General features: G+C 43.9%; 1 pseudogene; it reads right to left on the bottom strand.

The window, feature by feature from the left end:
• Nucleotides 1-994: 994 nt before the first annotated feature.
• LOC137151461 (acetylserotonin O-methyltransferase-like) lies at nucleotides 995-15620 on the bottom strand (annotated as a pseudogene).
• Between the last annotated feature and the right edge of the window lie 357 nt (nucleotides 15621-15977).

Raw genomic sequence — 15977 nt, 5'->3', positions numbered from 1 at the left:
CACCCACCTTCTACTATGTGTCCAGCCAAGGACACATAGTAGAGCAACTGGACTCTAAGCAATAGGGCTAATTGCCCCATAACTCAAACTACCCTGACTTTTTGTCTTGGCACCTCATCATATGTAGCCAGCCTATTCCTATTTTTACTTCTCAAGAGCACTTTCCTAGCTAAATCTTACTCTTTAATGAATCACTAGAGCCTACAACTGCTTTGCCTGAAGTCTCCCTTCTGAGAGAGTCTGCCTTTATATCTCCCAGCAGGCCTGGTGCTTAGTCACATGGTCCCCAGCACATGACTTCTGTACTCATTCCCTTCACCTGGGGAGGCAGGCTAAGACGCCACAGATGAGGTTGAGTCCTAAGCCCACCCTACCTCACCTTATCCTAAAAGGGTCAGGTCAGGTCAGGTCAGGTATCGGAGGGAAAATTTGTTTCTAGAAAAAGTATTCTCCTAACTCCCAGTACTCAGGGATTCATTAATACTCACGTGTGTATGAGTTTTTATTCCTTCCAAAACTTTCTTTTGATCTTGTAATGCTTATTACAGCAACTTTGGCTAGTGTAATGATCAGTGCAGACAGTACCTCCACCAGCACATGGTGCTGTATCTCTACCTTAGTTTGAAACTGTTGTCGTGTCTGTTTTTCCGTATTGTGTCGTTTAGTAGGCAGTGAAGCCCTGCCTGTGTGTGCTACAGTTGTTACTTTCAGTGTTCCAGAAATTCCTTTGCTTTGTATAAAAGAGTATTACAATATTCTTATCTATATAAAAGTTGACTCCTTTTCTCACTCCTGCTAAGCTCAGGGTCTCAGCAATATTCTGGAGCAACAAGTGCCACAGACAGAGTAGAGGAGAGCACTTTATTTGCTTAGTTTTGAGTTTGATACCTTTCATTATATTGACTGTCTTCTTGTTGCTGTGGTATGAGACAGAATTAAAAAACATTTAATGAAACTGAAGAATGGCAAGTCCTGACATGAAAGAGTTCACACATCCTTAACACTGTACACATTTTCATAGAATCTCAGTGCATACAACAGTATTCAGTACAGTGATGCACAGTTTATTTTTGCAGGGAGAAAGCTGATACAAACCCAGACAGGTCAGACATTATGCTAAACACGCACAGTGGAAAAGTACAAAGTCTGGCAAAATAGAAACAGTGTATAAAGCAAGGAGTATAAGCTTTCCACAGTTTTGCTTTCACATGCTAATTCTGGTTAAACATGTTAATTACAGGAGTCACATTCAGGCTGGCAGATCATCAATTCCTATATGCTCAACATAGAACATTCACTCGTTATTATCTAACATTTCATTGTCGTACAAAGACAGTGACAAGCTTGACTACGAACCAGGTTCATTGCTGCAGACTAATGAAAGCTGATCACTTCTCTGCATTTATCTATCTCACAACAGTGAAGAAAGAAAAGACAGAATTATTTTCTTCCTAAAATGGCATCATAGAGCTTTCCTGTTTTCTTGACTTGAATCTCTCTGAAACCAGCTGCAGTGAGGAGCTTGTTATACTCAGCTGGAGTTCGTTCCTTTCCTTCAGCCTGTACCAACGACATCAGAGAGAAAAGCTGGGCATCTAAAGGCCCAGTTTTGTCTTCATTCAAAAGTGATTCAACCACCAACACTCCGCCACCTAGTGGTATAAAGGAATTTTAAAAAGTCACACACATTGATTTGTCAGAGAACAACACTAAAGCTTATTTTCCAACTGCATTTTAGGTATTACCATAACCTTAGTGATCCCCTTTATGTTAAAAGAAAAAACATGTTATATTGCTATGATAGTAAATGAAATAGCAATAGGGTCTCTGTGCATCAATCAACTTATTTCCTGTACTTCAAATTAAAGAGTGAAGGGGGAACCTGTTAGCTGTGATTGAAACATTTATTTACTCCAGCTGAAATGAACTGGAGTTGTGGTTGCTCAGCAGCTCTAAAAATCAAGTTCCATGAGCCCAATTTTTAAAAGAATTGAGACACCTAAAAATGCAGATTGGCAATTTTCAAAATGTGAATAGGTGCCTTTCAACACCTTTAGGCACCTAAATACTTTAAAAATTTGGCCTTGCATGTCTAAAGTGAAGTGCCCAAAACTAGAAGAACATTGTGAAAAATTTTACATTGGCCATAACTGACGTGTCCTCGATGCAAATCACTCTTTTAAAAGGAGAAAGTAAAGAAACATACACTGAAAACCTTAGCCTTTCATTGAAATGGCCCTTAAAAAAACCCCAAAACTCTGTCCCAAACAAATGATGCATATAAGTCTCTATTTTGCAAAGAGGAAAACATACCAGGCTTGCAAGCCTTGTGGACTTTTGCTAGCAACTGCATACACTTGTCATCTGCCCATTCATGCAGAACCCTAGCCAAAATATACAGGTCAGCTTCTGGAATTGGATCTTTAAAAAAATCTCCTGTAACAAAAAGAGAAACAAAACAAAAAACAGTCCTGACTAAGCAAATTCAGTGTTGCAAGATGTACACACTAGCTTCAAATATGTTCAGGAGACTTTCAGGGAAACTATACTCTTCTGGCTAGTCATGCTCAGGGCCAATGCAAAGCAGTTGCTAACACAGAATGGCAAACATTCTCAGTGCTGTGAGGCAGTGTGATGGGTGTTTGTTTTTGTTAAGTGTGGAAGAGTCCTGAGAAATTTCAGCAGCCAAACATTTAAAAGAAATAACATTCTTTGGGAAACATTTTAGTGCTTCACAATTTCTCTGAAGAGACTAATGTATATGTAATGCAGTATAAAGAAAGGGATGGGGAGAGTTCCCTAAAGGAAAAAAAAGTTTATTTTCACTGTGGTCCGTCCCGTGCCTAAGGCAGCCAGCTTATAATGCCAAAGTCAGGGCAGGCTGTAAAAGGAGAGCAGATTCTCCCAGCACTGGTGGGTGACACTGAAGTCAGGCTTCCCAACCAGCCACAAACTGTGCTTCTGATTCCCCCTAACCGGTTACAAGAAGCCAGTGCACAAACACACACAGCCCCCTTTACTGCATTTCAGCCTCTGGCTCCCAGTCAACCACTAGGTCCAGTAAAGAGACCAGTTATTTGAACTCTATGCTCTTTACTAAAAAGGTTCCCTCTGACCCCAAGGGGTCAGCCACAGTACCAAATCAATATAAGTTTGGATCTTACCTAAAATACCAGCCAATCCTTTAGTAACTAAAACTAAAGGTTTATTGTAAAGAGAAAGAAATAAACCATAAGAGAAATGTTAAAGGATTAGAGCAATCAGATACATACAAATGATTCAAAGTCCATATACATCAGGTTTCTAGAAGAATTGTGGAGTTGCAGGCTTGTATAGTTCCTCTGGTGTGCACCCAATCTCTGGATGGGTCTCAGTCCTTTGTTTTACAGCTTCAGTTCAGTTGTAGATGAGCTGATTCAGAGGTAAGTTGGTACCTGAAACTGAGTCCTGGCTGAAGACTGGTGACTGAAGACAAAATGGATTCCCAAGGCCTCTGCCTTATATACCCCTTGGCCCTGGCCATGTGGTTTGTAGAATTTTACAGGAACTAAAATGGAGTCCAGAGCCACATGGGCCAGTCCTGGTGCCTCATCAGGCATGCTGCTTGTGGAATTTTACAGGAACCAAAATGGAGTTCAGAGTCACATGGGCAAGTTCTGGTGACTCATCAGGTACATCTCCGGCTTCTCCCCCTGGGCCCCTTGCACCAGGGAATGTCTTAATGGGCCATTTAGCAGGCTATTGTTCTGCATCCATCTTGTCTGGGTCATTACCCAGACAGCACAATTTCAAATACAGATATATAAAATATATCTATAACTTCCAGTTCACATATCACACATGAACATAAACATCATCATCTTACTTAGCACATTATAACCTTTCTAACAGTACCTGACATGGCATATCCCACATGAATTAATATGATTTTGACATATTGATGTCAACCAATATAACAAATGCTCTCCCCCCAATCTTCCTAACGTGACACACCCAACGTGAGACTGGTGTAGAAAGGAGTAATCAGAGCTCCTGAATACACCTCAAGGCCCCCCTCATTCAGACAGCATGACATTCACCTCCTTGTATATCAATTAAATGTAAAAACCTCCTTCAAACTAGGTGGTACCACGATATAAATAAAGAAGATTCACGGCCCACTTAGGGCAAACCTCCATGTATTGGATATTTGGTGATGCTCTTTATTCAATCACTTGAATGTTGTCGTTCCCCCCCCCCCCCCCCCCCCGTGTGTGTGTGAGTGTGAGAGAGTGTGTGTGTGTATGTTTTCTGTGTGCTTCACTCATATAAACCATCTGTCACACTTCTCTGTCTTTGGTTTTAGGTAATCCCCCTGCCCCCTCCCTTTTTTCCCACTTCTTCACTTCTGGATCCCCTTTCTATCTCTCTCAACCCTCACCCCCCAAAAAGCTTTTTGATTTAAATAGTTAATACAGACACTGAAAAGCAGGATTCCCCAACACTCAATTTATATCATAACATGACCCCAATAGCATTTAGCCCTACAAATGTAACGTGTATGTCCATATGGACCTTTGTGCCCAGTCACATTGCAATAATCTACACAACCAACTGTTTTCAACAATTTTGCATGCTTTGGAACTGCCCACAATTTCAGTGAAGCCACATCCCCACCGGGTGATATGGGAAAGACTGGAAAGGCCACAGCTTAGAATTTGTTTTTTTTCTTTTTACATTGCTGTTTCATCGGGATGATATTCAAGGCCTTGATATATACTTGCATCCTTGGCAACTAATAGCTCAGTTTCTCCCAGGTGAGTAATCAAGTTCAAATGGCGTGCATTGCTCATTATACTCTGTTATCACGAAACATGGTGATATTCAGCACATTTTTTCTTTGCAGATGGGCACTCACACAATGAACCAAGTTTACCTTCATGGAACGTGATCCGACATTCTTCTGGAGGTACAAAATATTCCTTTACCATTTGCACTACTTTAGGTAGGTCATAAATTATGACTGTAGAATTTGGGTACAAAGAAATACACTCCTGGGCCAAACCACCTGGACCTCCTTATAGGGAAAGAAAAATACATGATAAATACTCAAATGTAACCATACAGTGCATTTTTGTAACGTCTTCCATCTAATAAATTTACACTGCAATGAACTCAGACTCATGATGCCTTGTGAAGTTGGTTAATGTTAGTATCCATTTTTAGAGAAGGAAAAACTGAAGTACAAAAGAAGACGGTTACTTACCTTGTAAATGTTGTTCTTTGGGATGTGTTGCTTATGTCCATTTCATTCTAGATGTGTGCATGATTCAGTGCACGGTTACCAGAAATTTTTTCCCTTAGCAGTATCCATAGGGCCAGCTCTGGCGCCCTCTGGAGCCCTGTGCATGTTGCGGTATATCAAGCGCCACTGGCCCTACGCCCCCTCAGTTCCTTCTTGTCGTCAACTCCAACATCAGGGCTGGGGGCGGGGTAATGGCGGGGTAACACATCTCGAAGAACAACAGTTACAAGGTAAGTAACCATCTTTTCTTCTTCAAGTGCTTGCTCACATCCATTCCATTCTAGGTGACTCACAAGCAGTACCTTGGAGGTGGGTCTGGAGTTCACGGATGAGCTGTTCACAGGACCGCTCTGCCATCAGATGCAGAGACTCCAGATCTGGGTGCAGGAGCCCACAACAGTCCTTGGAGAGGAGATCATGCCAACAGGGCAACTCTAGCAGGTGGGCGAATGACAGTTCCACCAGCGTGCTGAACCAGTGTTGGCAGGGCCACAGCAGTGCAATCAGGATAATATCCACCCTGTCCCTCTTCATCTTCAGCAAGACTTTGTGTACTAACAGAACGGTGGGAAAGCATACATCAGAGCTCCTGTCCACTGTAAGAGAAAGGCATTGGACAGCAACCCCTAATCAAGCCTGCGAACAGAATTGGTAGCACCTCTTGTTCAACTTGGAAACAAAAAGGTCCACTTGGGGAGAACCCTACCTCTGGAAGATCAAACTGGCCACCCTCGGGTGGAGCAACCACTTGTGGTGGGGTAAGAAAGACCTGCTGAGGCAGTCTACTGTGTCATTCTTGATGCCCAGGAGGTGGTAAGCTATGAGGTGAAAGTTGTGGCTCACTGAAAGATTCCACAGAGACACCACCTCCCAGCAAAGGGCCTGTGAGTGAGTCCCCCCTTGCCTGTTGATATAGTACATCACATCTGTCAAAACCTGTACTACCTTGCCTAAGATGAAGGGAAGCTAGGCGTATCATCCTTAGCTCTCTCACGTTTATGTGCATCTTCCACTCTTCCTGTGACCAAATCCTCTGAGTGCTGTGGTTGGAGCTGATATGGGCCCTCCACCCCAAGTCTGAAGCATCTGAAACCAAAGTGATCAAGGGAGCTAGCTCCTTGAACAGCATACCCAGTACTGCAGTACTGAGCGAGGGTCTGGCCACCATTCCAGTGAGGACAGGATGTGGGGGTTACTGTGACCACTTGGTCCAGGGACTGCCTAATTGGGGCATACACTGAAGCCAGCCACATCTGGAACAGTCTGAGCCCTAGGTGTGTGAAATTCACCACATAAATACAAGCCACCATGTGGCCCAGCAGCTGCAGACAAGTTCTGGCTGTTGTGAGGGGACATGTGCAAAAGCGTGTCATGAGGCCAGACATGGCTTCGAAATGAGGCTGGGGTAGAAAAGTCTTGGCCTGAGTGGAGTTGAGAACTGCTCCAATAAACTATCTCCCGTACAGGTGTTAATGTTGACTTTTGCTTGTTTATTAACAGACCCAGATGGTGGCAGGTGATGCATATGAGATCTAGACTGCTTCGGACCTGAGACTGGGACCTGTCTTTGATCAGCGAGTCATCCAGGTATGGGTAGATCTGCACGCCCTGGTGCCTTACGTGCACAGCCACCACTGCCATGCACTTTGTAAGCACCCTCGGGGCAGAAGAGAGGACAAAGGGTAAAGCCGTAAACTAGTAGTGGGAATGAGACACCACGAAGAGGAGAAAATACCTGTTGCCTTGGAAGATCGTGATGTGGAAGTACACGTCCTTAGGTCGAGGATGGCATACCAGTCTCCTGGATCCAAGGAAGGGATGATGGGGGTTAGAGACACCATGCGGAATTTCAGTCTCTTAAGATATTTGTTGAGACGATGCAGGTCTAGAATGGGCTGAGACCCCCTTTCGTCTTGGGGATGAGGAAGTACCGGGAGTAAAAACCTTTCCCCCTCATGTCTGGTGGAACTTCCTCTATAGTTCCCAGTCCGAGAAGACTCTCCACCTCCTGCACAAGAAGCTGCTCATGAGAAGGGTCCCTGAAGAGAGACGGGGAGGGAGGGTTGTGAGGAGGGGGTAAAGAAAACTGCAAGACATATCCCACTGAGATGATGCCAAGGACCCAACAGTCCGATATTATTCTGGCCCATTCAGATAGGAAGGGAGCAAGTCGGATGAGGAATGGGAGGGAGGGAGGATCCTGCTCTGAGACTGGAATGCTGTCCTTGGGTGCACCTTCAAAAGGATTGGGGCTAACCGTTCAAGCACCTGGAAGGCCCTGGTTGGGTAGCTGAAGCAGAAGCTGCAATCAATCATCGCCTTCTAAACCCACTATCTTTTCCTTTCTTCTGTAGGGAGCAAAGCGTAGGGGCTGGTATCTTGGCAGCTGCTGCTGTTGGAAATGGAACTGCCGCCTCGAGGCCTAAGGTGTATAAAGGCCCAAAAAGCGCAACGTGGCCCTTGAATCCTTCAGACCATGGAGCTTAGCATCAGTCTGTTTTGAAAACAGCATTCCTGTCGAAGGGGAGGTCCTGTATGGACTGTTGTAGTTCTTGGGACAGACCAGAAGACTGTAGCCATAAGCACTGGCACATGCAGATAACAGAGGCCATGGATCTCCCAGCTGAATCTACCACATCAGAGGCTGCTTGTAGAGTGGCTCTGGCCACGATTCTACCTTTCTCCAGGATGGTGGCAAAGTGAGGTGCCTGCTCCTGGGGCAGGGTCTCCCGTAAGCCCTTGAGGGAGTCCCAAAGATTGTAATTGTACCTGCCCAGTAGTGCTTGTTGGTTTGCAATACCAAATTGCAGGCTCACCGTTGAATAAACTTTTCTCTCAAATAAGTCTCCCAAATAAGTCTCACTGGCGGCCGCCACTACTAGGAACCCAGGGGAGAGTGAGTGAACAAGAACTTGAAGCCCTTGGCGGGAACATAGTACCTTTTTTCCGCCCTCTTTGAAGTCGGTGGCAAGGAAGATGGTGTTTGCCACAAGGCTTTAACTCCTTTAAGCACCGCTTCATGTACTGGCAGGGCGACCCATCTGTACATCGAAGAGGTTGTCCGAGGCCTCCTTGAGCTCCTCCACCTCCAAGCCTAAATTCAAGGCCACTCGCTTAAGGAGCTCCTGGTGGGCCCGAAAATTATCCAGCTGCACAGACAGCCCTGTTGTGACTGCTTCATCTGGGGATGATAATGAGGATTGTGCTGGCATGGGAGGTAGCGGCATCCCCTCTTGCTGCCAAGGAGCTGACATAGATGTCCCCTCTTAAGGATCAGAATCCTCCTCTGATGCCAAATCACCGGCACGGACTGCCTGCCAGAGGAGCTGTAAGAGCAGTGGTGGGCAATAATCTTTGCAGAGGGGCCACTCCATGAATTCTGGTAAGTCTCTCAGGCCCCATTATGCTGTAGCTTGGCAACTGGAGCGTCGGGCAGCTTAGTGATTCTCGGCTGGTCATTTCCCAAACTTCCTGCTTCCAGCCACATGACCAGAAGCAGGAAGTTTGGGTGGCAACTGGACAAAAGCTGCCTGATCCTCCAGCGTAGCGCTCCTACATAGCGGGCCAGTGGGCCATAAAGAAAAGCTAGACAGGCCACAGCCAGCCCGTGGTCATATTTTGCCCACCCCTGTGTAAGAGTATGATCCTGGGGCCACTGGAAACCCCCAGGGTTCCCAATATGGCCACTGCACCAGCCACTGGCCCTAAGGACAACCAGGAGCTGAAGGGCAGGGACCTTGCTCCTGTGCCTTTGGGAGATGGTGCTGCCCAGTGTGGGTGATAGCCCTTCTGTCCTTCCTGAAGGAAAATGACTTGCTGCCCGATGATCCTGGGGGGCAGTAGCTGGCTCCCGTGCTGTGGTGCAGTGCCACAGAGAGGAAAACCGGTGTTCTGACACCTGAGTCCTTTGGCGTGCTGACAACCACCATCTTGGCATCAGAGAGTGAGACGACGGCAACCAGCAGCATCGTTCCTCCGATCGGTGCCGGGTCGACGAGGATCTGTGCCTGAAGGATGAGCAGGACCAGTGCCGTGTCAAAGATGGGGGTCCAGATGTTGGACACCAATGGCGTCACTGATCCTCTCTAGGCGAAAATTCCCACACTGGCAACCGGGTTCTGTGCCATGAAGACACAGGCGAACTTCTCAGTGCCGAGGAGTGGGAATGGTGCCGACTCCCATCCAGCGAACGCCTGCGAGATGAGAAGCGGGATCGGTTTTGTTCCTCTGAACATGAAGCCCTTGGTGCCAAGACCGAGACCGGTACCACAATGGCAACGGAGACCATCTCTGTCGATGACACTAGCAACCATGGAACATCCCAGAGACAGGGATCAGAAACACACCCTCGGGGACCTGTGCCACAAAGAGGACTCCCTCTGTGGTGACTTGGTCTGAGGGGATATATGCCACTGATAGGGGGAGCGGTGCAGCCATTGAAGAGGACCCATCTTGGGTTTCCCTCTAGAGATGGGAGCCTTCTCATTTGTTGGCACCAAGAGAGGCTTAGGGGTAGGAGACAAAAGCAGAGCCATCAGGCCCTTGCTGCCTGAAGTGCCTCTGGCATTGATGACACCGTGAGCTAAAGAGGCCCCCTTCTGCTCCCAGGAGTCGGGCGTGGCTCTCACGGTGGGTCTGCATTCCTGGGTGGCAAGCTCCTCTCCTGTTGTCCCTCAGCTGCTGGTCCAGTATGGATCCCACACTCGACCCGGCATCTCTGGTCTTCTCTGATGTGGGGGAGCAGCCCCTATCAGATCACTGTTTCTTCTGCTTCTTCCTCTACGGAGAAGAAGAGAAGGTCTGGTGCCACAGTTGGTACAGTGCCGGAAGGGCACTCTGCACCGATGCGATGCTTGGCACCGAGGTAGAGCGGGACGGCTCGGAGGCTGGTCTCCGTGTTGCCTCCATCAGTAAGGCCTTCAGGCAGATTTCCCTCTCTTTTTGAGTCTGTGGCCTGAACGCCTTACAGATTTTGCACTTCTCCTTCCTGTGTGATTCCTCCAGACACTTTAGACAACTGTTGGGGTGGCCACTAAGAGGAAAGAGTTTGCTGCAGGAGATGGAGATGCGGGGCTTGAAACCCGGAGACCGGGACATGCCTCATTCCAGAATTGAAGTCCCTATTGGGACTACACTTACTTTAACTACTAACTATTTACAGCACTTAACTAACAACTACTTCAGTGAACAATAAGAGCACTTGAGATAGCAAGCAGTACAGTTCCAGCAATCGTCACAGGTGGAAAGAAGGACCTAAGGGGGCGTAGGGCCGATGGTGCCTGATATACCATGACATATGCGCAGGGCTCCAGAGGGTGCCAGAGCCAGCCCTACAGATACTGTTAAGGGAAAAACATTCCAGTAACCGTGCACAGAGGAGCGCACACACACCTAGAATGGAATCGACATGAACAAGCACTCGAAGAAGAAAGATAAGTGATTTGTCTATGGTCTCACATCCTCTCTCTGGAATATGACCCAATTCTCCTGGCTTCCAGTCCGGTGATCTAACCACCAGACCATAAATTGTATAGTTTTTAAAACAACACAGTGTGATGCAGCTACAGTTGACAGAACATTTTCAAATGAAGAGTTTTTTCTTTCAAAAAGTGGCCATTTTGAAAATGAAAATCTTGTGCAATATTGACTTTTCTAAGTTTTTGTTTTTCCAAAAACTTTTATGAATTTTTTTTAAATCAGTTGCTCACAGTTTTTCCAACTGAAAACATGTATTTTCGTAAACAGGAAACCGTTCAGTGTTTTCCATAAAACATGACAAGTGAAACAAATAAAATTGGGTCTCTTTGGACACTGCAAAACAGAAACCTCAATTTTTTTGTGAAAATATTCTGAAAATTTTTCAACCAGCATTAGGTGCAACTAAATGCTGAAGTACCAGTGACCTACCACAATAGATATTCCCCTTAGCTAAAATTGACTATCAATTCTTCTGTTTTAAAGCTACCATCTTCAGTAATTAGAAAGTCATGTAGCATGATGATAAAACATAACATCTTATATAGTGTTATTAAAGTAGATGAAAACTATAGTCGCTCCTGGCCTTAAAATCTATGAGTCTATAGTGCTATTCATCTATAAATATCAAAGCTCTTTACAAAGGAGGCACATGTCATTATCTCCGTGGTACAGCTGGCAAAACAGAGGCATGGAGAGGTCAAATGACTTGCCCAAGGTCGGGGCAGAGCTGTAATAGAACTCAGGTCTCCTGAGTCCCAGCATGGCACAATTAGCACAGTTGCTGCAGCAATGCACTAGAACTTTAGGCACACTTCCCTACAAGCTGGTTTTCAAAAGCCCCTAACTCCTTCCATTAGGTTTACATCAAAGCAAGATCTGAGTATATGCCACACTAAGCCATGAGCAAAATTAATGAATTGTTAAAAATGTGAAAGATGCACATCTGGTATTCACCATTCAAAACATTACCATACCGACATTGTTCAGGATTAGGTTTTGTTTGTATTGTAAAACAAACCCCAGAGTGGGACGGAAACAAATGAGGAATGTGGGTTCAGCTAGTTCATCTTAACAGGACAACATGTGTCAAGGTTATTTTCCCCATGATTTCAAAAATTCATGTTTTTCTCACTTTTCACAACAGAAAACTGAACTGATTTCTCTGCTCAGGCTCCTTTTGCTCCATCCCACAAACACAGGGGTTTATTACTGCAGCGCTAGTCATATGCATAGGACTGTGGGCAGGGAGTATTCAACAGTCACCTGATCCAAAGCTCAGTAGAGTCAATGGGACAATTCCCATCAACTCCTTTTAAGGTTTGAATCAGACCCAAACAAGGCACTGAAAGATTTTTCATATATGGACTTTGCAAACAGAAAGAAGGATGGGAGGGGACAGAGCGCTCCAAATTCTGAACCTACCAACTTTTATAGTTGCTCTTCAGTCCTAATTCTATACAAACAGCGCCAAGAACACTTTTAAATCCCTTGTAATGGAAACACTGATTCCAGTCTGAGAAGCAGAGAACTGGAATCCCAAGACAACCAGCACATTTGTCTTGGGGAAAAGGCAGGACAGGGGAAAATGGACTTTAAGTTCTGTTCAGGTGATGGGTGGGAAGTGGGACAATTTGGAAAGATTTCGTGGCTCTGAGCACATTAAGCTTCAGGATAACATTCTTAAAATTAAAGCTGGTGATAAATTTTCCACTGACATTTTTCCATCAGAAAATGCTGCTTTTTCAAACGCAAAATATTCCATGGGAACGCCTCAGTTTCAACAAATCTTTCAAAAGGAAACCAGGCGGGTTTCTGCTAGAAGCCTGCCTGGTTTCCTGCCAGCTTCCCTGCCCTGCCTCACCGCAGCCCATCTTGTCAGCAGTTTGGAATCTGGGATCCTCCAGCTGCCTGGATCCTCAGTGGAGTTTGTGGTGGGGTTGATGCAGAGCAGGGCTCTCAGGAAGCATCTTTCATTTTGGAAACATTGAAATATCCCTGCTCCAGGAACACTTAGATGTTTCCAAAATTAAATATTGCAGAATTTCCCTTCCACAAAAATGTTTGAGATTTTGACTTTTCATCCCAATTTGGGATTAAATTTATTTCTAAAACTCTGAAGTTTTTGCAGTGAGAGATTCATTTTCTCAGCCAGGTCTACTTAAAATGAAATAGTCCAAGGGCAGAACAGACCATGCTTATGGATTCTGATTTATCCAGGTGCTTAAGCACAGGCCTGTCCTTAAACGCATGATAATTCCCACTGAGGCTGAATCAGTGCCATGAGAATGGAAGTAACCCAACAAATGTAGTCAAGAAAACTTTAAAATAATAATAAACAACACTGCAAACCTCATCATCAGCATCATCTACAGCAGATCTTAGCACCTCACTCAGATCACAACAAACACAGAAGTGATTGTGGTGTGACTGAAGGTATTTGCAGTATTTTGACAGCCAAATTGCAGTGCTATATTTGCTGCCCCAAGGGGACTACTGGCAGAGTCTGTTCTAATGCTCTGCATGGCTCTAGCAGAAAATTGTCATCCACATTAGTCATAAAATCGTAGGTAAGGCAATTGCAAGAAAAATAATACACAGCTGAGGCCTATTGAAAGGCATTAGAGTTTAAGTGAAAGTGGCCAGAACAGATTAGTTGGGCTTCCGTTTCTACTTTCTATGTTTTAGAAACATGGAAGAGCAAAACAGCAGAGCGGAGTAGAAATGGAGACTGCATGGTGCCATAAATCCTGATAGGATTGAAATAGACAGAGAATGGTAAAACTGTTTGGGATAAGAAGTATATAGGCAATTCATCAATCTAAAGTCACTGAATAAAGTGAAGAAGAGCCTGGAAGCTGTTCTGGCAGAATTTCTTAAGCAATGGCAGAAGAAAAACCTACCAAATCAATTAGAAGGAAGATAAGCTGCTACTTAGCTATATGGAGTTCTTTAGAGGAAAACATTCAGCTTTATAATGCTTTTATCATTTTCATATTATTATACTGCTTTGTCTCAAAATGTAATATGCTTCCCTTGTGATTGATCCTGGCCATGAAGTCTGCCCTGTTTTTCCATTACTCACACAGGTCGTAGAACAAGTATTTTTCCATAGCTTATAAATGAAAATAGTTCAAATTTCTGATGACACTTACCTCCTAGATCATAAATGAGGGTGAAAGGTGAAAGGTCAAATGCAGCCATCACATCTTTACAATATATACTCCAAAATTCATTTAAAAATGCATGTATTTGATCATCTCTTCTTCTGATCTAGTCATTTGAAAGAACATTATTTGTAGAACAAGTAAATTATGACACATTCATGGGTAGCTAGCATCAGATAACTCTTGCAATAACTTTTAGTTCAAGTACTATATTAAACCCTGCTTCTTTGCCAGCATGCACAATAGACTATTGTGACCACGATTAAAAAGAACCTACATTAACAGATATTCAAAATATTAAAAGTAAATCCATCCAGTTACATATTCATACATTTTAATGAGACTTACTGGAAGAAAAAACTATTACACTTATCATCTAGCAGAGTGTTATGATGCCAAACCTAATGGTCCCCAGATATTTTTCATTTAACAGAATTATCTATTATACCAAATATGCACATAATCAGTTTTTCATGGTGGGCTGCAGATAAGAATTTTTTGCTTCTATATTAAGGTGAAAAGCACTTTAGAAATACTAGAGATTCTCAGCACTGGATACCACTGAAATGAAAGTTGTTTCACGTGAATAGGACTAATCATCATATTTCACAGTCAAAGTGGTAATACAAAATAGAAAAGTCATCCACATAAAAAAAAAAAATAGCATAAACCTCCCAACCCTAAATTGATTACCTGTAGATAACTCCAAAGAGGTCTTTTGATGAAACGCCAAATGCTTGCTCATACTGGTTTCTCCCATCTCTTAAAAAATAATAGTGAGGATATTTTTGGTTTAACACTTTCCTGCACTGGTGGCAATTCTGGCTTATTAAGGTACCTATTTTACTAAACATATAAGGTACAAGGGAATCACTTTTGGTATTACAAGTGTTATCCTTTGTGTGATTGCTTGAATCATTATGAAAGTGTCTGTGCCACACCAAAAGATTCAGAAAGGAAATAAATCTCTAGTTTTTAAATATTTAATGTTCATTATCAGTCACCACTAAGAGGAAGGAAACACAACTGCTATTTGATGTGCCAGAGACAGGACTCAGATCCTCAGTTGGTGTAAATTGACATAGCTCCATAAAGACCTGTGCAGATTTGCACCAGCTGACATTCTGGCCCAAGATACATTGACTTCCTTCCTCACTTTCTTCTGCCTTTGGCAACATAATCAGTTAAGATCCCTGCATGCATCCCTCAGTCACTTTTCATCATCATTTGCTTGGCTGAGGGTTTCCCTTCATAGTAACTGTTAGCATAATTAAATGTTCCACTTGGGACATGTCAAATACGCATAGTATAGAAGTCCAGTTCCTGAATCTGCAGTGAATTCATCCACTGAAGCACTACTAAACATAAGCACATGTAGTAAGACAGTGATACTTAGCACTTCTACATGCTCTCAAAACAATTATCAGTCAATGTCTTCATATTCTCTTGTTTCCTCAGAGCCACCCCTCTTCCTGAGCAGAGTCAAAATGGAACAAAGTGATTTATTGCAATAAGTGTTAGCACATAAATTCTGTACAGACAACATAAGATTTCTTCTCCTTACCTCACAGCATCTGTCAGGTAGTTCCAGCATGAATAGACGGTTTTGGAGTTATACATAAAATGATGATACTGAGATTTAGGACTTGATTTTGTAAGATAAAGACTGGAAACTTGTGTGTTTCTGTAAAAGGCTAAAAGGAAAAAGAAGGTAACATTATTTACAAACTGCCGCTGTGCAAAGTCTGTTTTGGAGCATAATCTTTGTAACAAGAACAAACTGTCGAAATGCAAGCAAAGCAAGAAAGAAAGTGCAGGAGATTCCTCACTCTAGACAGACCAGAGGTGGGGTAATACATGCATAGCGTACCATATCTACCCCTCAGGTTCTACAAGAACTGGCGTGAAGGATTCCAGGATGTAAAAAGCATGCTCCATCACCACCAGCATTTCTTTTGTGAAAGCACAAGAGGAAAGAGTATAATCCATACAGCTGTGGTGGCATCTCCTTCCATTATGCTTTTTAGTGTATGTGCTCAGAAGCATCTTAT

Source organism: Emydura macquarii, unplaced genomic scaffold (assembly GCF_026122565.2).
Source record: "Emydura macquarii macquarii isolate MOO-44397 ecotype Brisbane River unplaced genomic scaffold, CSIRO-AGI_Emac_v2 contig_1070, whole genome shotgun sequence".
In the NCBI taxonomy this organism is placed as follows: domain Eukaryota; kingdom Metazoa; phylum Chordata; order Testudines; family Chelidae; genus Emydura; species Emydura macquarii.
This window is presented reverse-complemented; position numbering and strand designations above follow the sequence as displayed.